Source organism: Symphalangus syndactylus, chromosome 6, assembly GCF_028878055.3.
Source record: "Symphalangus syndactylus isolate Jambi chromosome 6, NHGRI_mSymSyn1-v2.1_pri, whole genome shotgun sequence".
Taxonomy (NCBI): domain Eukaryota; kingdom Metazoa; phylum Chordata; class Mammalia; order Primates; family Hylobatidae; genus Symphalangus; species Symphalangus syndactylus.
Window position 1 is genome coordinate 67,415,435 of NC_072428.2, and position 23,284 is coordinate 67,438,718.

At 40.7% G+C, this 23,284-nt stretch overlaps 1 protein-coding gene and 1 pseudogene across 4 annotated transcripts in view; one reads left to right on the forward strand and one right to left on the reverse strand.

The window, feature by feature from the left end:
- Nucleotides 1-20,023, forward strand: part of LOC129484707 (protein tyrosine phosphatase type IVA 1-like) — a 153,707-nt pseudogene extending 133,684 nt beyond the window's left edge.
- ME3 (malic enzyme 3) overlaps nucleotides 1-23,284 on the reverse strand; it is a 236,333-nt gene that overhangs the window by 128,842 nt on the left and 84,207 nt on the right. The window lies entirely within an intron of this gene.

Below are 23,284 nucleotides of genomic sequence, written 5' to 3' on the forward strand. Positions count from 1 at the left end.
AGTTCCCATATACCCCCTCAGCCAGTGTCCCTGATTATTAACATTTGACATTAGCATTATATGTTCATTAGAGTCAATGAACCAGTAATGATCCATTATTCTTAACTAAAGCCTTTAGTTTATTCAGACTTTTTAAAGTTTTTATCTAACATATATATAGATAGATAAATATATGTATATAATTATATGTGTGTGTGTGTGTGTGTGTGTATATATATATATTTCCAGGATCCTGTATTAAGTTTAGTCATCATGTCTCCTTAGGCTCCTCTTGGCTTTGACAGTTTCCCAGATGTCCCTTGTTTTTGACAGCCTTGACAGTTTGGAGAATCCCTGGTCAGGTATTTTGCACATACCCCTCTACTGGAACTTGTCTGATGTTTTTCTCATGATTGGATTTTGGTTATGGGTTTTTGGAAGGAAGATCACAGAAGTAGAGTGCCATTTTCATCACATCAGACCATGGGTACATATAATAAATGTGATTATCACTGTTGATATGGACCTTGATCAGTGGCCAAAAGTCATGCTTGTCAGGTTTCTCCACTGTAAAGTTACTCCTAGCCTTGGCCATTGGGAGTGTTTTCAGTTGGCTCTTGGATTTCTTTGACATACTACCCATAATGTAGCAGTACTGGGTTGGTTGTTTTTTTGTTTCTGTTTTTGTTTTGAAATTCCTTACTTTCTGGCACTACAAGATGCTCCAGATTCATCTTGTACATTGCCAGCCGTGGTCCTAGACTAAGCCATTTCTCCAAGGATCCCCAATTCCTTTTTCGGAGCATGGTATTAGAAGGCAAGATTTGGGCACTATTTACTACTTGTGTCCCTTGCTTATTTCTAGTCCCCGTCAGTTGACAGAGCAAGGAAATATACATGTGTATATTAAAACTGGAGTATAACCACATATCTATAAATATTTCTATATTTAACCATCTGAACCTATATTAAGCTGAACATAAGTTCATACTAATGTCTCCAATATGAATTCATTACCACATGGATCATTTTAGCCCCATCACCTTGCTAAACTGTGAATTCCCACTCCAACAATAAAAAGCTTGGCTTTGACCATCTCCTATTTATGTACTTAATTGCTTAATTTCAGTATACACATATAGCAGTTTCAAAATTGTTAACCTGTACTACTGTGGGGAACAACTTTATAAATTAGAGTACAGTGGTTATGTGCAGTTCCTTTTGCCTTTAGTCTAACAAAGTCCACTCATTTCCAAAGTTACTTAAGTCAAAACTTTTTCCCTCTACCCTCTTCACTGAGATTGTCACATACATCTGTAATACAATTAGATTCTCTTGCCATAGTCTGCATTCCTTCCTGGAATCCCCCAACCTATTAAATAATTTTTTAAAAATCTGGACACATTAAAGTTCATTATTTATGCTGTAAAGTTCTATGGGTTTTGACAAATGCATGTCATGCATCCACCACGACAGTATCATACAAAATAGTTTCACTGCACTAAAAATTCCGTGGGCTTTACTTGTTCGTCTCTCTTTCCTTCCCCAAACCTCTGGCAACCACTGACCTTCTTTACTGACTCTACATTTTCATCTTTTCTAGAATGTCATACAATTGGAACCATAAAGTATGTAGCTTTTTCAGACTGGCTTCTTTTACTTAGAAATATGCACCTAGAGTTCATTCATGTATATTTATCATTGAATAACATTCCACTGTACATTTATACCATAGTTTGTTTCTCCACTTACTGAAGAAAGCTTGGTTGCTTCCAGCTTTTGATGATTATAAATAAAGTTGCTGTGAATATTCCTGTGCAGGTTTTTGTGAGAACATAAGTTTTTAAATTAGTTGGATAAATATGTTGGAGTACAACTGCTGGATCATATGGTAAAACTATGCTTAGCTTTGTAAGAAACTGCCAAACTTTTCTAAAGTGGCTGTACCATTTTGCATCCCTGCTAGAAGTGAATGAGAATTTCTGTTGCTCTGCATGCTCTCCAGCAACTGGTATTGTCAGTTTTTTGGATTTTAGTTGTTCTAATAGATGTACAGTGATATGTCATTGTTGCTTTAATTAGCAATCCTCTATTGACATATAATGTTGAGTATCTTTTCTTTTTTTCCCTTAAATTTCAGCCTTCATTTTAGATACAAGGGTACATGTGCAGGTTTGTTACACAGGAATATTGCATGATGCTGAGGTTTAGGGCAGAGATCCCATTACCAGGTAGTGTGCATAGTACCTGATATGTATGTTTTCAACCTCCAGTATCCTCCTTCCTCCCCCATCAGTCTGCAGTGTCTATTGTTCTCATGTTTAAGTCCATGTGTGCTCAATATTTAGCTCCAGCTTATAAGCGAGAACATGTGGTATTTGGATTTCTGTTCCTGCATTAACTCACTAAGGATTATGGCCTCCAACTGCATTCATGTTGCTGCAAAAAACATGACTTCATTCTTTTTTAAGGCTGCATAGTATTCCATGGTGTATATGTACCACATTTTCTTTATCCACTCTATCACTGATGGGCACCTGAATTGATCCCATGTTTTTGCTATTGTGAATAGCACAGTGATGAACATACAAGTGCATGTGTCTTTTTGGTAGAATGATTTATTTTCCTTTGGGCATATACTCAGTAATAGGATTACTGGGTCCAATGGTAGCTCTGTTTTAACTCTGAGAACTCTTCGGGCTGCTTTCCATAGTGACTGGACTAATTTACATTTACATTTACAGTGTATAAGCATTCTCTTTTCTCATCAGCCTCTCCAGTATCTGTTGTTTATTGACTTTTTGATAATAGCCATTCTGACTGGTGTGAGATGGTATCTCATTGTGATTTTAATTTGCATTTCTCTGATAATCAGTGATGTTGAGCATTTTTTCATGTTTGTTGGACACTTACATGTCTTCTTGTATGTTTTTGTTGCTATTGCTTTTGGGAACTTAGTCAAACATTCTTCACCAAAGTTGATGTTGAAAAAAGTATTTCTTATGTTGTCTTTGAGGATTTTTTTATAGTTTGATGTCTTATATTTAAATCTTTGATGCACTGAGTTAATTTTTATATATGGTAAAAGGAAGAGGTCCAGTTTTAATCTTTTGCATATGGCTAGCCAGTTATCCCAGCACCATTTATTGAATAGGGATCCCTTTCCCCATTACTTGTCTTTGTCAGCCTTGTTGATGATCAGATGGTTATAGGTGTGTGGCTTTATTTCTGAGTTTTCTATTCTGTTCCATTGGTCTACCAGTCTGTTTTTGTACCAGTACCATGCTGTTTTGGTTATTGTAGCTTTATAGTATAGTTTGAAGTCGGGTAGTATGATGCTTCCAACTTTGTTATTTTAGCTTAGGATTGCTTGGCTAGTTGGGCTCTTTTTTGCTTCCACATGGATTTTAGAATAGCTTTTCTAGTTCTGTGAAGAATGACCTTGGTAGCTTAATAGGAATAGCATTGAATTTGTACATTGCTTTGGGCAGTATGGCCATTTTTACAATATTAATTCTTCCAATCCATTAGCATGGAATGTTTTTCCATTTATTTGTATTGTCTCTGATTTCTTTCAGCAGGGTTTTGTAGTTCTCCTTGTAGAGATCTTGCTTTTCCTTGGTTAGCTGTATTCCTAGGTATTTCATATGTTTATTTTCTATCTGTGTATCTTCTTTGGTAAAGTATCAGTTCAAATATTTTTCCCATTTAAGGTTTGTTGCTTTCGTTATTGTTAAATTTTAAGTGTTCTCTGATCTACAGTTGTAATGCAGTCACTATCAAAATTTTAATGACCTTTCTTTTGCAGAAGTAGAAAAGCCAATTTTCAAATTCACATGGACTAGCAAGGGACCCCAAACAGCAAAAATCTTTTTTTAAAAAAAGGGACTTTGAAACTTACTACAAAGCTACAGAAAAAAAAAAAAAAAAAAAAAAACAGTGTGGGACTGGCATAAGAATAGACATATAGGTAAATGGAATAGAATAAAGAGTTCATAAATAAACTCATACATCTATGGCAAATTGATTTTTGACAAGGATTCCAAGTCCATCCAATGGGGGAAAGACTAGTCTCTTCAAGAAATGGTGTGGGGACAACTAAATTTCTACATGCAAAGAATAAAATTGGACCCCTAACTCACATTATACACAAACATTAACTCAAAATGGATGAACAACCTAAACATAAGATGCAAAACCATAAAACAGAAGAAAATGGGTAAATCTTTCTGATCTTGGATTTGGCAATAGATTCTTAGATATGACACCAAAAGGGCTAGCAACAAAAGAAAAATTAGATAAATTGGACTTCATCAAAATAAAGTCTGTGCATCAAAGGGTACTATCAAGAATGTGAAAAGACAATCTGTAGAATGGAATAAAATACTTGAAAATCACCTATCTGATAATGGTTTAATATCCAGAATATACAAAGGACTCCTACAGCACAACAAAAAGAAATATGACCCAATTTAAAAAGAGGCAAAGGACTTGAATAGACATTTCTCTGAAGAAGATAAACCAATGGCCAATAGCACATGGAAAGACACTGAACATTATTAGTCAGTGGGGAAATGCAAATCAAAGCCACAATATGATACACTGTACCACTTTACATCCACTGGAATGGCTGAAATTAAAACACACATGTACACACACACACACACACACACACACTAGGAAACAAGCGTTGATGAACATGTGGAGAAATGAAAACTCTGGCTGGTACATTGCTGGTGAGAATGTAAAATATTACAGCCTGTATGGAAAGTGTAGTGGTCCTCAAAATGCTGAACATAGAATTACCATATGACCCAGCTATTCTGCTCCTAGATATATACCCAAAGGAATTGAAAGCAGGGACTTGAACGAATAATTATATGTTCATTGCAGCATTATTTACCATAGCCAAAATGTGGAAATAACCCAGGTGTTCATCAACATATGAATGGATGAACAAAATGTATATACATGCAATGAAAATTTATTCAGCTATAAAAATGAATGAAGTTCTGCTCTGTGCTACTTCATGGATGAACCTTGAAAACACTATGCTAAGTAAAGTAAGCCAGACACAAAAGGACAAATATTGTGTGATTCTACTTATATGAAATGTCTGGAACAGGCAAATTCATAAAGACAGAAAGTAGCTTTGAAGTTATCATGGACTTGAAGGAAGGGAAGTGATGGCTATAGATGATTGGTCACAGCGTTTCTGTTTGGAGTGAGAAAAAGTTTTAAAAATGGATAATGGTGACTGTTGTACAACATTGTGAATGTACTTAGTGACACTTAATTGTACAATTAAAATTGTCAAAATGGCTAATTTTATGTTATATGTATTTTACCACAGCTTACAAAACTACTAAGGTAATATATCCCAAACTGTTGAATTATACAACTCTAAATGGGTGAATTGTATGGTATGTAAATTATATTTAAAAAAATTTTTTTTAATACTTCTTTGCATGTTTTGAATATAAGCCTTTTACTGGACAGGTATTATGTAAATATTTTTCCTACTCTGTGGCTTGTCTTTTCATTCTCTTGGCAGTATCTTTCACAGACTAGCATTTTCTAGTTTGAATGCTGGGGAGAGAGATGGGGAATAAGATGTCATGGAATCTCTGACCTGGTCACAGTCAAGCCCTGTAGAGACAATGTTTGCTGGAAGAAGTTACAGGAACTGTTCTCATAAGAGACACTGTGAGAATGGGACACATGCTGCCCCACCTTTATCCCAAGATGAGAAGCTGCAACACACGGTGAAAAACAGAGACTTTTTCTGTATAGAACTCAGGGTGGCCCAGCTGGAGTGAGGGCTGCCCTGACACTGGAGCTCCTGGACACACTCAGCTTTCTCATGGGAGGCCCTAGCAACACTGACAATAGTGATCCCCTGAGTGGCTCCGTGGGCGGCAGACATCAAGAAGGAAGGGGCCAGAATCCCCATGGGGGGATTGTGCCGGCCTGCTAATGTGACCCCTGTTGAATTTAAGGCTGATCATAGCTGGGGCAACTCTGGTTAAGTCTTTTATCTATACTGAGTCCCAAATAATGCAAGTTGCCTCCAAAAAGTGAAGAAAACTGTGCAGGTGATAAACGAGACCTCGATTATACTGTTGATAGGCAGCTTCCCCCAGATTTCCTTGGGGAAAGGCAACTCACAAAGGTAGGGAGCATCAGAGCTCCCTTCATTCCTCTGCCACCTCAAAATGATTTCATCCAAAATTATTACAAGCCCTTTGATAGGGAATTACTAACCATAGGGAGATCCAAACCCATATATTGATTATCCTCACCTTAGAGGTGTTGCTATCATCAGTTCTAAAGAAGAGACTTTAATGAATATCTAATCTTATTCTATACTTTCCTTACAGCCACATTGTGAGGAAGATTTTACAACCTTCCCTTTACAGATGAGACGGCTAAGCAAGAGAGGTTACATAATGCTCCTGAAGTTCCACGGCTATTACTTCATACTCTATTGCTTCTTAAACCAGGATGCATTTTATAATAAATTAGTATATTTAGTGTGATAATTTTTTTCCTGATGTTTTTCTTTGACTAGAGGTAAGTGATAAAACCATTTGTATTCTTGCCACTGTAGTACACATCCTCTCAGGACGTTGGTGAGACAGACCTCAGAAAATGTGGTGGGGTGTCAGGGGAGTTCTGAGAAAGAAGTGAATAAAAAAAGAAAGAGAGTGGCCAGGCGCGATGGCTCATGCCTGTAATCCCAGCACTTTGGGAGGCTGAGGCAGGTGGATCACCTGAGGTTGGGAGTTCAAGACCAGCCTGACCAACATGGAGAAACCCCATCTCTACTAAAAATACAAAATTAGTCAGGCGTGGTGGTGCATGCCTGTAATCGCAGCTACTCGAGAGGCTGAGGCAGGAGAATCGCATGAAACGGGGAGGCGGAGGTTGCAGTGAGCCAAGATCATGCCACTGCACTCCAGCCTGGGCAACAAGAGTGAAACTCTGTCAAAAAAAAAAAAGAAAGAGAGAGAGAGAGAGAAAGAGAGGAGAGAGAGAGAGAGAGGAGAGAGAGAGAAAGAAAGAAAAAGAAAGAAGAAAGAAAAAGAAAGAAAAAAGAAAAAGAAGAGAAAGAAAGAGAAAGAAAGAGAAAAAGAAAGGGAAAGAAAGAAAGGGAAAGAAAGAGAGTGAATGAAAGACTCCTTGGCTACTCCCAATTTCCTCTTTATTTTGTAATTTGGGATCTTTAAAACTTTGAATACTGGGCTTCTTTTGTATTTTTACAAAGTAATAAGGACAACTTATTATAAAAGAGTGCCGGAGACTGGGCACTTTCACCAAATGCCTTTAGGCAGGCGACTGTTCACTGCCTCCGTAAAGACTATGATCACCTTTCCTTGACTCAGAGCACCCTAGGGAGGCTCAGGTATCTAATTATGACATCATCTTTGTTAATGATCACTGTGGCTTTTAACAACAGTCCACTTCTCTCTACAAGGAGAAATGTTTTTCTTGGCTGACTGCCGCCAACTTCTTTTGTATTTGAGGAAAAGGGATGACTGTTTAGCAACTGGTAATTTCAGGGATTACAGAATAATACTTCTTGAAGCTACTTTTCATCCTGAAGCTAATATTAAGGCAACCTCAGATTTACAAGTCTGCAAAGCAGAAATGAAGGCACTGTAGTTGCACCACAGCCTCCAACACAGGACAGGCACAAGGTAGTTCACTAGGGCTTAAGGGGGAAATGCAAGAACTTATACTTCTCTACAAAAGAAATAAACTTTGCTAATCGGCACTCAGATGCTTGTTCTGTATATGTAAAAAAGCCGTGGGGTATATGAGGGGTCTGAAGGTAAGAGTAGGGATGTACAACATGTACAAGTTGGAGGAGTTGATGGTGGGGCCCTTATTCATTCTTACCACATTGAGAAGTTACAGTTTCCGTGTGTCTAGTAAATAGAGTTACAGATTATATTATCTGGTGGCTTTTGAAAAATGGCTGATTCTCACCGTCATATTTTAACCTCATACCCTTGTGGAATTCAGCGAGGACATGCTGGTAGGGACCTGACTATTGTTACTAGTTTTATATGTCTCATCTGTTACAGGGCCACTGCTCTGACCTCTCCAAGTCAGGTGTAGTCCCCACCTGCTCTGGATTCTCCCAGGGAACCTTTGGATCTCCTCAAGATCTAACAACCAATGGGTTAATGTCTGGAATAGTAGGAGGCCTGAAGACCCTTCCCTAGCACTAAAGACCTGTGACCATTTCGACTGGTCAGTGCTTATGCTGAACCATTTTAAATCTTTTTACTATCACTCCCGACTTTACCTATTTCATCAGCTTTCCTGAATGGTCATCTCTGGTTCAGCTACTGAACTCTACCCATGGGCTCAGCCCTGCCCAAGTTACCAGGATGAAATTTACTGGCATCAGAGGGAGGATATTTCAATAGCTCCCACCATCAAATGGTAGGGTGCAAAGGCAGCAAGCCCCTTAGATGGTACTTCTGTCCCAGCCTCCTGCTGTTCAGAGGCCCGGGCTTCCCAGTGCCCATTCCTTATGTCTGAGTTTGTCCAGGGGTCAGTCTCCTAGTACTGCTTTGCGATCTGCCTAGTGCCTCTAGACCCAGAGCCCTACTGTGTACCTGACAATCTCTTCTCGTTCATTCAACAAACATCCATGAGTTCCTACTTTGGGCCAGGACTGGGGATTGTTGAACAGAACAGGCCCCGGTCACTGTCCTCAAACGTCTACTAGAGGAGACATGTGGGTTAACATACAATACCAATCCTGGGCCTCTGCCTTGGGCAAGCTGCTTCTCCCACTTATTAAATGAAGTGCTGCCCATTTCATGTGTTGTGGGATTAAATGAAATAGTGCAGGTAACATGCTTAGCACAGAAATTGGCACATAGGAAGGGCTCAGTGAACACCAGCTGTTCTCCTTATTACTATTAGCATTGTGTTCACGGGGCAGGGTGACATAAGAGAGCTCATGAGCAGATGCTGGAGAGGAGCCTTGAAGGACAGTCCAGAGCTTAGTCTGGCAGAAGGGGCTGCAAGACAGTGGCTGAAGTGACATCACCACATCACAACGTAACTGCTTGTCCATGGGCTCAGCCACCACGCCGGCGTTTGCGGCCCTATGTGTTCTTCCCACACATGCATTCTGGCTGTTGCACTTTGACTCACACCAGCACCCCTGTTCCCCATTCTCTGACCCCTTCCTCCTCCCCTGCTTCCAATCCACAGTCAACTACCTGCAACCTCCGGGAGGCCTCCCTGCCTCCACCATTCCACACAGCTCTCCCACTTCTCTCAGAGTCAGTGTCACACAGTTTAGCACATGCAATGTGTCTCCTATTTGATTTCTTGAGGTGTAACTACTAGATAACAAACTCAGCATGGTGGGGAGGCAGATACTTTGAAGAAGCTAATGCAAGGTTGTTGCACATAATATTATCATCATCCATAATAACAGTGATGACCTTTTATTGGACACCCACTAGGTTAGGTTAGGCACTGAGACAGATACTTTACACTCATCGTGTCCGCTCATCTTCTGACTCCGGCAGGAAGATATGATGATTATTATCCCCACTTTGTGGACTAGGAAACTGAGGTTAGAGGGGTAAGTAACTTGCCCAAGGTCACACAGCAAGCTGGTGGGAAAAGCAGGAGTAGAACCCAGGCCTAAATATTTCCAAACTTCTGAGTCTTTCCTCTGAGCTAATCAACAGCTTCAAGACTTGAAAGATTTTAAAAGTTGTTGACTGAGTTGAGTTTTTTTTATTAGGGATGTGATTATTTTTACCTACAGAGCCAGGTATCTCAGATTTCAGCTACTGTTGAGCATTCCTCTGTATTTGCCTCAGATCAGTCAGCCCACCTGCAAACAGGTGTGCCTGCACCTCTGAGTTCATGCACTTGGCCCACGGCACACACACACAGCCATGTTTCCTTTTACCAGCATCATTACTGGAAGGAAGGATTAGCAGACACCGTGTAACAGTAAAGGTTTTTTGTTCCATACATCATTACGTCATGCTCTGAGCTGACTGCTTATGCTATAACCGGCTTCCTCCATCAATCAACCATGGCAGCATAGAGGGTAGCATAGCTGGGATAGAGCTGTGGGCAATTAGCTCTGAGATTGTACAGTTTAAGCCGATGAGCTGTTAGGGGACCAGGAGGCATTTCCTCCTCCTTGTGCATATTCCTTCTTGACTCTATTTGGGATTTTTATGAGTTAGGGTGATGGGGATTCTGGTTGGAGACAGGAAATGGGATTACTGAGGCTGCTGTTCCCTGCACTGAACCCCAGCTTTATGACGGCCCCTGAGCACACTCCTGAGATGGATATATGGGGATCTCAGAAACACAGCATCGGGAAGTCTCCACAGACACAGACTGAGAATGGCCTTCCTCCCAGACATATTTCTGTGATCAGGTGCAACGTTACAGATCCAGAAACACATCATAAATTCCTAAGAGGGGAGTGGAGGATACACTGCTCATTACTGCCCAGAACCAACTCTAAACCAGCCTAAATCTCAAAGACTGGGCTCTGGTGCCATGGGTTGCACTGCCTGCAACCACCTTCCATGTGTGACATACACAGAAGTTCTTGTTCTGGTTGGGAGATACAATTCAATTTTCCTTCCATGGGATTCAGCCAGTACATGGAGGTACTGTGCTCACACAGCCAGCATAGGAGAGTGGGAAGGGAACAGGACGACAAAAGTTCTACATTCAATTCCTTCCCTGGCTGTGTGATCCTGGAGAAATTGACTTCTCTGACTCTGCTGCCTTTACTGGGTCATTGTGTTAAAGGAGAATGTTAAAATTTCTGTGAATTCAAAGATGGGGTTTTAAAAAGTTTTTAAAAGGCTGTGCCTATTGCAGTTTTAAATCTTTTTAGGTTAAGGGTTATAAGCAATTTGGCAATTGCACTTCATAGTCCCTTCTTGACTCTTTTCCCTGCAAGAGGATAAGTTTTTTCAGGTCAGGGACTCTATCTCAATGAACTGCATGTTCCTTCTGCCTCACACAGTAACTGATACAGGATAAGTATTCAATAAATAAATGGATGGATGGATTCATTCACTTCTTCGACAAGAAAGTATTAAGTGTCTTCTGTGCTTGGTCCTATTTTAGATCCTGGGGAACCAGCAGTGGAAAGATATAGAAGGTTCCAGTTCTCTATAGGCTCTAGGTGAGCCATTCCTATAACTAGTTTGTGGCAGCCTGCCCTCACTAGAACAGCAACATGAGTCTGCTCAGTGCTGCAATGAGGAAAATGTTCTGTATCTGCGCTGTCCAATGTGGTAGCCGCTTACCACCACACTGTGGCTATTGAGCACTTGAAATGTGGCCAGTACAACTGAGAAATTGAATTTTGTATTTCCTTTAATTTTAATTAATTTAAATATAAAGAGTCACATACTGTATTGGACAGTGCGGATCTTTCCCACACTGGGGATCACTCCCAGCCTGGCCTAATGGAAAGCATGGGAACTGCGGACTCAGAACCCTGACTTTGGGTCCGGCTCTGGCCACGTGGTGGAGACACCCTGATCTACCTTGATGCAGAGTGATGGTTTGTTTTGTGGAGTAAGCTGGGGAGGGCAGGGTAAATAGGAGTTAGACATGAATGTAATGCAAGGGAAGGGCGGGAGCTTGGCAGGGAAGAGCCCTAAGGGCCTGTGGCCACACCTGGGAGGCAGCAGGCGGGAGAGGCATTCAGAGGAGCTTGGGATCCTCATTCTGGCCAGCCCAGCTCCTCCAGGGAAGGGAAGTTTAACGATGTGAGGCTAAGGGGAAACTTCAGAAGAGGCAGCACAACTTTCACAGTGAGTGATTTAAAAAGTCAAGGATGAGGAGACAACTTAAAACAAAACGACTGAATGTAAAACAGAAGCAAATAAAATCCAAGGAGCAGGAATTCCTATAACAGGTGGAACAAAGAATGAATCTTTCTTCCCAGAAGCCCTTGTGGGTATATACTGGAAACAGCTAGTACATCTCACAGCTGGGTTTTGCTGGGCTTTATTGTATCCAGTAAAGCCATAAAATAGTCTACAACCTGGTGTATGAAGGCTCTTATTTGCAGGCAGCCCTGGACAAAATAACTAAAGGGAATTTTTTTTTTAAACCTCTGGGATACATGTGCAGAGTGTGCAGGTTAGTTACATAGGTATACATGTGCCATGGTGGTTTCCTGCACCTATCAACCCATCATCTAGGCTTCAAGCCCTGGACGCATTAGGTATTTCTCCTAATGCTCTCCCTCCCCTTGCCTTCCACTGCCCAACAGGCCCCGGTGTATGTTGTTCCCCTTCCTTTGTCTCCTTTGTCCATGTGTCTGTTGTTCAACTCCCACTTATGAGTGAGAACATGCGGCGTTTGGCTTACTGTTCCTGTGTTAGTTTGCTGAGGATGATGGCTTCCAGCTTCATCCATGTCTCTGCAAAGGATGTGATCTCATTTTTATAGCTGCATAGTATTCCATCATATATATCTACCACATTTTCTTTATCCAGTCTATCGCTGATGAGCATTTGGGTGGGTTCCATGCCTTTGCTATTGTAAATGGTGCTGCAATAAACATATAAGTGCATGTGTCTTTATAGTAGAATGATTTATATTACTTTGGGTATATACCCAGTAATGGGATTGCTGGGTCAAATGGTATTTCTGGTTCTAGATCCTTCAGGAATTGCCACACTATCTTCCACAATGGTTGAACTAATTTGCAATCCCACCAACAGTGTAAAAGTGTTCCTGTTTCTCCACAGCCTCACCAGCATCTATTGTTTCCTGACATTTTAATAATTGCCATTCTGACTGGCATGAGATGATATCTCATTGTGGTTCTGATTTGCATTTCTCTAATGATCAGTGGTGTTTAGCTTTTTCTCGTATGTTTGTTGGCCGCATAAATGTCTTTTTCTGAGAAGTGTCTGTTCATATCCTTTGCCCACTTTTTGATGGGGTTGGTAGTTTTTCTCTTGTAATTTTGTTTAAGTTCCTTGTAGATTCTGGATATTAAACCTTTGTCAGATGAGTAAATTGCAAAAATTTCCTCCCATTCTGTAGGTTGCCTATTCACTCTGATGATAGTTTCCTTCGCTGTTGAGAAGCTCTTTAGTTTAATTAGATCCCATTTGTCAATTTTGACTTTTGTTGCAATTGCTTTCGGTGTTTTAGTCATAAAGTCTTTGCCCATGCCTATGTCCTGAACGGTATTGCCTAGGTTTTCTTCTAGGGTTTTTATAGTTTTGGGTTTTACATTTTAGTCTTTTTTTTTTTTTTTTTTGGTGTATATGAATGCTTGTGATTTTTGCACATTGATTTTGTATCCTGAGACTTTGCTGAAGTTGCTTATCAGCTTAAGGAGTTTTTGGTCTGACATACTGGGGTTTTCTAAATATAGAATCATGTCATCTGCAAACAGAGACAATTTGACTTCCTCTCTTCCTATCTGAATACACTTTATTTCTTTCTCTTGTCTGATTGCCCTGGCCAGAACTTCCAATACTATGTTGAATAGGAGTGGGGAGAGAGAGCATCCTTGTCTTGTGTCGGTTTTCAAAGGGAATGCTTCCAGCTTTTGCCCATTCGGTATGATATTGGCTATGGGTTTGTCATAAATAGCTCTTATTATTTTGAGATATGTTCCATCAATACCTAGCCTATTGAGAGCTTTTAACATAAAAGGATGTTGAATTTTATTGAAGGTCTTTTCTGCATCTATTGAGATAATCATGTGGTTATTGTCATTGGTTCTGTTCATGTGATATGTTGTGTTTATTGATTTATGTATGTTGACCCAGCCTTGCATCCCAGGAATGAAGCTGACTTGATTGTGGTGGATAAGCTTTTTGATGTGCTGCTGGATTCAGTTTGCCAGTATTTTATTGAGGTCATTTATATTCCTCTCTAAACTGGTTATTCTAGTTAGCAGGTCCTAGAACATTTCTTCAAGGTTCTTAACTTCCTTCCTTTGGGTTAGAACATGCACCTTTAGCTCAGAGGAATTTGTTATTACCCACCTTCTGAAGCCTACTTCTGTCAATTCGTTAATCTCATTCTTCATCCAGTTTTGTGCCCTTGCTGGAGATGTGTTGAGATCATTTGGAGGAGAAGAGGTATTTTGGCATTTGGAATTTTCAGCTTTTTGCACTGTTTTTTCCTCATCTTCCTGGATTTATCTGCCTTTGATCTTTGAGGCTGATGACGTTTGGATGGGGTATTTGTTGGCGGGGGGGGGGGGGTCTTTTTTGTTGATGTTGTTGTTGTCTTTGCTTTCTGTTTGTTTATTTTTCTTCTAACACTCAGGTCCCTCTTCTGCAGGTCTACTGTAGTTTGCTGGAGATCCACTCCAAGCCCTGTTCACCTGGGTATCACCAGTGGAGGTTGCAGATCAGCAAAGATTGCTGCCTGCTCCTTCCTCTGGAAGCTTTGTCCCAGAGGGGCACTGGCCTGATGCCAGTCAGAACTCTTTTTCCAGCAGAGTTCCTATGTGACATATGACTACAGAAGAGTCATAAGTCACAGCAGGCCAGACAACTGCTAGGCTTCCCATGTGGAGGCTTGCTCCTGTAATCTGAGAGAAGACTCAGTACGTCAACTTTCTCGTAGTCACTCTTAAAAGGAAGGGGCAGGAAAGTTTTTAAAGTCAAAAAACTCTGTAAAACAGCTGCTGAAGAAGTTTTCTTTATAAGCTTCTGAGTTTCAAAGGAGGTACCACTTTAAAAAGCCTTCCATGGGAAGGTATCTGCAAGTTCCAAGGATGTTCACTCCATTTTCTGTGAACACTGGCAGCATGCAACCCTGACAGGTTGTCCAGCCTGGGCAGGGGCCAACTTGTTCTCAGATGCAGCAAGGTGTGGGTGTGGACACGGCCTGCTTTCAGTGTATGGGAAGCAGCCATAGTAAAAAAGGCATTACTCTCTGCCCTTGAAACACATCTCAAGGTCTTCATACAGCTTCTTATAACATTTTAAAAATGTGCTTCTAATAACTGTTGTGCCAATGCATTAAACAGCCATTGGAGACAAAACCCTTTGGAAAATGTGCTCCAGGGTGAACTCCCCATGCTTGCTGTCACCTCCACCTCAGGTAAGCTTCTGGTTCCAAGTTACTAGGATAAATGTGGCAAAGATGTAGAGGGTCCACTTTAGCTAATGTTCTTACCCTCTTGTCACATTACGAAAGGGAGTTATTTCTCTAGACCTTGGTTCTACCTGTTTGGGAAATGGGAATAATATGTACCTCATCGACTTTACAGAGATGTAGATGATTCAGCAAAGATAATGTGCAAGGAAGTGATTTGTAATATAAATATGAAAGTTATTAACAATGATAGGAATAATTAATGTAGCGTCATTGGCCCCTTTCTCTGAGGTAAGAATAAACTTGAGACTGTTGGCAATCATTTCTGAGAGGACTTGGCTACCTTTTAGAGGAGAAAGAGATGAAGTGGATCACATGCTTTCCCCCAGGTTGGGTGCAGTGACTCACGCTCCCTCAGAGCTTCATGCATGCCTCTACCAGGCTTCAACATATTGCCTTGCAACTATCTATTCATGAGTCTGTTCTCCCCGAAGACAGGGCCATGACTTGGTCTTATTCATTTTTGCAACTGCAATACAATGCTGGTACGTAGGTACTTTATAGCATGTGTTAAATAAATGAATAAATGAATGAAAGTCTGTGAGTCCCACTTTATCAAGAAAGTTGGTGTAGGGGGCCCTTAGTGGTTGATAAAGTGGAGTGTGAAATTGTGAATAAGAGCTGGGCTTTGGAATCAGGCAGTTCTGGGTCCGAAAGTCTGCAACTTCTAGTTTTGTGATGTTGGGCATATCATTCAACTCTTGAACAGAAGTTTGCTCATCGACAAAGCTGGAATTATAATACCTGCCTCAAATGCTGATTTATGAGGATTATATGTAATTAAGATATGCCAAGTCTCCAGCACTAAGTACTCAGTGAGTGGTAGGTAGCTAACATCATTATTTGTTCCTTAAAAATAAAGATGAGGACATGATTAATTCTCTGTGAGAAGCTTAGAGGAAAGTGGATGGGGGAGGTGGATAACCAAGGCTTTTTGGAGGAGGTGACAGGAGGTAACTAAATTGAGGAGGCCAAGAGAAGTTGCCACACAGTAACAGGCACTGCCGCCTCCCCTCCGCCTCAGTGCACTTCAAACCTTTGGAGGCGAGAGGAGGCCAAGGTGGAGAGAGGAACAGTGTCCATCCCCAGCACCCAGCCTCTCCTGTCCATTCTGCTTCTATTCACACTTCCCTCCTGGAGCCTTCTGCAGCTGGAATCTCAGAGTGGGGCTCAGGAGAACCACTTCTTCCATGTGCTGCCTGCCTGAGCAAGCTCAGGGCAGATCAGCTCTTGCACTGTCCCCTGCAGTACTGACTGACTTGTTGGTCCCATTTCCTTCCTTTATGTGCCCTTCCTGGAGATACTGGTAAGAGCCCCTTCTCTCCTCTCTGGTTTGCTGCACCACCATTGGGTGCCCCTCAATGTGGGCCCAGCCTGAAGTCCTCCTCAGCTACATTTCTTGCTGTGTGCTTCTTCATTCAGGGCTCACATTTGCTTCTTCCTGGTAGACCAAGGGTCCCAGCCTGGCAGATAAACCATCAGAAGCACTTGAGAGCATCCCCAGAAACTGGTAGTTATGCTGGGGAATCAGAGAACCTATGTATTTTTAAATTCCCTTAGCTGGCTCTGATTCTATTCAAATTTGGAAACTGCTAGGCTGCATCTTTTCTTTATCTGAATGTTAAGCTCATTATGCTCCAAACTCAATTCTGCCATCTTTCCTTTCAAATAATCAGCCAAGTCCCCTGGATTCCTGTTGTGGTAGAAGCAGGATGGAAAGCTTCTTATCTCATCACTCTTTGGGCAGGATTTCCCCCTCCCCTTTTCCCATTCTAAAGCCCGTTTTCACCTTCAATGGACACAACTGTGCTTTAGGACACAAGCAAATGACCCAATATCATTTAGAGAAACAAGGTTACTCAGACAGCACTGAGTCCATTTTGATCCAGGTCATTGCCAAAGAGATTGCACAGATACGGGGTCAGAAAAGCAAAGCTGAGGAGGGCCTTGGGGCCACATGCACACACCTGCTAGGGTCCTCACAGCACTCTGCTGAATGAGAATGAGAAGACTGCAAACCCCAACCTTGGATTTCTGGAGGTTCAGGCTGCTTTCCTAAACACTGTCTTCCTCCATGGAAGAATGGAAGTTCTGCAGCCTGTTTATTCATTCACTTGTTCATTCAACAAATATCGGGGGCCTCTTCTGTTCTGGGTGCCTTGCTAGATGCTAGGGCTGCCACTACTTTCCCCACACAGCTCCTAAAACCTCATTTGGCACAGTGTTGGTATTAAGTTGGTGCCTCCTGCAGCATAGTAACAAAAATGAAGAATTTCCCATTCCAGGGGAAGTGAAAGGAATCATAACTTTTTAAAAAATGAGCTCATTTTTATATTCTATGTTATTTACTCAAGTGCTTTATAAAAATAAAATTCATTACACAAGTGTCTATATGCCTTGCCCAATATCTTTGCCAATGATAAATAATATCTTGCATATTTTTACTGCTTCGTTGTTTCTAAAATGCTCTCATATGGCTTATGTCATTTGATCCTAGGCAGGCTGGTTTTATTATCCCCATTTATAGGAGGGAATATTGAGGCTTAGATGGGTCAATGACATGTCAAGGGTGTGTGGCTAGTAAATGCCATAAAAAAACATGTGAGAATAATGGCTATTTCAATTGTTTTGCTATTGAAAGATTAGTTTTTGCAAAGTTGTTGGATAAGAACCAGCGTGGAAGAGATTCCATTTTTCTTCAAGACAAATTCCATATCTGCTCCTGAAATACTTGGTGACTTTAGGATTTTGTCCATCCTGATGGAACAAGGGAACAGAGGTGGATAGTTGGAAAGATTATGAATCACTCTCTTGGCAAAATTCCCTGTGTTAGTCTGAATGTTTCAGGACCCTCTCTTCCCAAGAGACTATTATTTAAAATTTAAATAATATTGTTCTTGGCACCCTAATGGCCCTCTGAGTCAGCTGGACCTCAACAGGGTAATAGCAGAGGAAGCTTACAGGCAGGGGAGCAGCAGAGAACAAGGGAAGTAGCCTCTTTCCTCCAGCAACACAACAGCACTTTGATGGGCTCAGCTTGGGAGGACTGGGTCAAAAGATGAACTATGACCAGAAGGAAGAAAACAGACACACTTTGGGAGGGTCTCAGAATAGGCACTGTACATGCATTCCTGGTGCGTGCAAATAAGTGGGCGGGGTGCCAGAACTGGACACAAGACAACCAAGGACAAGCTCATCTGACAGGGCAATTGTCCAGCAGATGGCTGTTAACCTGTTCCAGCCCTAATGTGAACAAAATCCTCATTCTCCTGGGCTTCAGTCTCAACTCTGCCACCTAATCAGGTGAACCAGGAAGGAATTCATTTTGTCCTGAAGAAAGTGGACCATTGTGGTGCACAGGAGATCACAGCGATCAGTCACCCTCTCTGTCTTGACACCAAGAAGCAGGAGTTCCAAAATCCAGAGGCCATTTTGGACTCAGTTTGTAACAACTGTTTACACTTCACTGCTTTGTTAGGGTCTACAAAGCAGTTTTATTTGCTATGATAGTAGTTCTGAAACTTTGCTACTCATTAGAACGACTGCCCTATGTGGTAGGCTGTGAAAGTATCATTCCCATTTTGCAGATAGGAAAGTTAAGGCTAAAAGAGTTCAATGATTTGCCTAAAATCATGGCCCTAGCAAGTTCCAGAAATGAGACTTGAATTTTGAGTTCTATTTCACCTTGTTGGCTCATTAATTCATTCATATTAAATGAATTATTCATTTAACAAGTATGTTTTGAGTACCTGCTCTGTACTAGGCATTAGATATACATTAAGAGACTAAATATATATAGCCCCTGCCTTCACTGAGTTTCAGTCTAATGATCTTTTCATTTGAACCAGTATTTTTTGTACCCTTTCATATTTCAGAATTAATTTCAAATTATGTAGGCTGGCTTAGTGCCCAGCAGGCTCAATGCTCAGCAGAATAACACAAGTGGTACATTTACTAGAGCTCAGGTGTGCAGGTCCAAACTTGCCCATGAGAGGCAGTGGGCCACAGAGAAGGGAGATCAGGCCTTGAAGTTGGTGTTCCTGGCTTCAAATAACGTCTCTGCTCCAACTGGCCATGTGATCACAGGGAACTTTCTAAAGTTCTCTCTCTGTTCTCAGTGTCCTCAGTGAGGGACTGAAGATCGTAATAGCCAAGCTCCCTGAGTGTCATGTGTCTAGCTACTGGCTGGCACATCTGAGGCTCTCACTAAACACAGCTGTGACCAGGCTATTACCAGATGCTGGGTACTGTGGAGAACAACTGATTCATGAACCTGGTGTTTCTGAGAGGCATGGCAGCCTAGGAATGTCCTTAGAATTTCTTGCCCTGTTTATTCCTCCTCTTTTAATATCTATCCTCAATCCATTCTATTCATTTTCCTTAATAATTACAGTTTGGAATAATTACAGTTTGGAATGTACCACTTATTTGGAATTTAAGGATAGGTGGTTGATAAATTTTAACTGGTGATAGTGACCTAATGCAGGTCTAAAATTAATAGAGAAACTCAAAGGTGACTGGATTCCAAGTTAGAAGTTCAGCTATTGGGAATGCTGTTTGAATGGCATCCCCATTTTTTATTAGACTTATATTAAAAGAAAGTGAAAGGAAAATATGGAACCTTGGAACTTCAAACCTTTTGAGTTTTCCTTCTTTCCAGTGCTTAGCTGATACAATCAACATTGAGTTGTTTTCTTTGTCACTTTCTGAGATAGAATCTAATTCTTGCGCTTATGAATTTGAGAATCTTTAAAAATATTTTCTCATTTCATAAACATGATTAGCTCTAGAATCTATATGTTTAGGGGCTACATGTACCTTGTCAAATTGTTCCTTTCCATTCTTGATTTCCGGAAAGGTCACTGGAATTCCTGCAAGTGTGGCTCTGCTGTTCTAGATTGACACTGTCGACCCTGAAAGAAGCAATGTTGACATTCACAGAGACCTGCAGAATGACCTCTCCTCCAAATGCCTCAAAATTAATGACGGCATGCCTGAGACTACATTTAGTGCCATTTGGCTACCAGGCTCTTCTAAAACCTATATCTTCTGGTAAGTAAAGTCAATATTTAAAGTCTCTTTTTGATTACCTACTAGTAGCTTGTTCTAAATTAATGCTGATTGACTGAATACATGACTGAATGATTGATTGGGTCATCATTGAATAGTGTGGAAATTTTAATTTGCTTTTATAGATGAATGCTCAGTTTGTGGGTCTGTATTTTATAACTTAAATTAATAAAGATATTAACACTACTTCTTCAGTCTTAATATCAAATACTCTTGTGGTAGGTATAGAATGAACTAAGGCACTATTTCAGTTTTCTCCTTCTGCCACATTCCTACGAAATAGAAAACCTACCCAAGATTATACAGTTAATAAGTAGTAGAGCTGGAATGTAAACCCAGGTCTGTGTGCTGCTGGCCACTACAGTCCATTTGTGCAAAATAATCATTATTTTGCACAAATTTTAAGCATTGCATTCTTTGTTGTGATTTTGGACATTTTGAAGTCACGTTTGTCAGCCACATTAGAGACAAGGTTTGATCAGTCTACCAAAGTAGGTGTTTCCTGGTCAGCCTTATCCCACAATATCCCAGTTTTTAACCTTAGATACCTTCTCTAGAGGAAAAGGGGAAGCACACAACAACATTTAAGTGTTCTCTTCCAAAAGGCGGGAATGACAGAGTCTGGGAATTGAAGTGAAATATTCTCCCCAGGGGAATAAAATACAGCAGTGTTTGTCAAATTCAATCCAACTCTGGCTGTGAAATAGTAAGGGGAAACCAACATCTAAAAAAATATATAGACTTCAGTAGAAAATATCAGGTTGCCTCACATTTAATAAAAGTACTGTTTTGTGAAACTTTTGCTCGTGTGTGTATGTGTGTGTATACACATGCATCCATGTGTAATAGGTATGTGTGTGTATACACATGCATCCATGTGTAATAGGTATGTATGTGTACTAGCTTGTGGTATAAAGTGTACTTTTAACGATAGGTTGTGATTTAAACATTTTGAGGAATACTGTAGCATAGGATAATGATTATGAGTGATGGATCAGACTGCCAAAGTTTGGATGTCAATTCTGACCCTTACTAGGTGCATGGCCTAGGTATATTTTAACTTTTCAAGTTTCAGTTTTCTCCCCTAGGAAAAAAATAACTCATAATGTGTGTAAAGTGTGCAACAGAGTGCCTGATGCTTAGAAAGGACTCACTAAATTAATGTCAACTATTGCATTTTAAGTGAAGCAGTTTGGGTAAAAAGTTGATGGCAAGCAAGAGCAATGCTTTGCATTATGTCCCCAGAATCATTTTAATTCCAGATGTGTACATTCATCTGCTTGCTGGCCATCCCCACATACATGTCTCAGAGGCATGTCAAACACCACATGCCCCAAACCAAATTCATCTTCCTGCATTCCCTATTCAACAATGGTACCACCAGCTACCCAGTAACCCAGTAAAAACTGGAGAGTCGCCCTGGATTCCTCACTACTCAACCTATATATGCATGCAGTCAAGTCATTAATAAGTTCAGTGATTTTCTATCTCCTGAATAGTTCTAATTTCCTCCTCTGTTATCCATCCTCCTTATAATCCCCGTTCTTTCCAATATTGAAATCACACCTTGTCTGCTATTGAACTAAAATCCTGCAACTCCTGAATTCTAGTCTTCACTCCTACTGTTCTACCCCTGGAATACACCTTTTAGAACTTCTGCCAGACTGCCATTTTCCAAAAACCAAATCTGATAATTTTCTTGCTAACTTAAAACATGTTCAGCAAAGCCTGCAAGGCTCTTCATAAGCTGTGCATCATTTTTGGCTTCACTACCAGCCACTCTTCCATGGGTGGCCTTTAATATAGCAAACTATACCATTCCCAGAAGAAGCAGGCATTTTCATACCTCTTTGTGTGCATGTGGTAGTTCCTCTGTTGGGAATGGCCTTCTGTGCCCATCTACTAATCAGTATAGTGGATTAGAGGATGAAGAAGACATTGATTCAAACTTACATTTAAAATTAAAAATTCGGTGTGCATCAGGATCACCTTAGTTGGTGGGTTAAAATTCAAGTCCTTGGCCCCTACCTGTAAATGCTGGTTCCAGGGCTTTTTACCTGCACCCCTGGTGATTATGAGAAACTGCACCAGAGGAAAGATAAAAGTTCTGTACAAATGCTAATCCTTAACACACATTCAGAAGTAGAGCTGACAACCTTGTCCTTGGGAAATATCTCAATAGAAATTCAGTGTGGAGCATTTCCTAAGGGGAGTGGATAAGTGCTGACTTATTAGTAAAGATAGGTCTTTTTAAATGAGCAGCAATGACAAGAAGGAAAAATACTGCTACTTAACGTAATTATCTATTAATGTTATTGCCTTAAAATATAAAAACTGCATACTGCTAAAGCACAGTGATGGCACTGGCCCAACACTGTTGTAGTGAGATCTCTTTTCCCCTAGTTGAAAACCCCACGGGAGTCCTGCCACTGGGTAAGTTTATAACAGAGAGAAAATCAGTTGCCTCACCTACAGACAACACAGAGGCCCAGTTGTTTCCACCGAGTCTGAAACAAAAGGCTTTCTCTGTATTATCCATGGTAAGGAAAAAAAAAAAAAAGAAGACAGAACAGAAGCTTCAAGTTAAGTATCTGGGCGTTAGTGGCAGTTAAAACTTGGTGAGAAACCAAGATCAGAGGCTGGCTTTTTATAGGGAACAAATTTCCAAAGCATTTTTATGGCTGAAAGTTAATGCAAACCAGATAACCCAAGGCTTATAGATAAGGATCTTAGAAAGGGTTATGCTGTCTCTTTTGAGCTGTCTGCCATCAGACCCACCCTGCTTACTCAGCCTAATCATTCATTCATTCATTCATTCCCTCTTTCATTTAATGAGCACAGACTGTGTGATATACATGGTGCTAGGTATATGTGGAAAGAAAGATGATGAAGCCTAAATCTCACATTCCACTAGGGGAGTTGACACAGAAGATATTAGGTTGATGCAAAAGTAATTGTGGGTTTTGCTATTAAAAGTAATGCAAAAACTGCAATTACTTTTGCACCAGCCTAATACAAGATGTAGTGATTTGTCATTCAAACGAAAATGGTTATCAAATAAAGTGATGCTGTT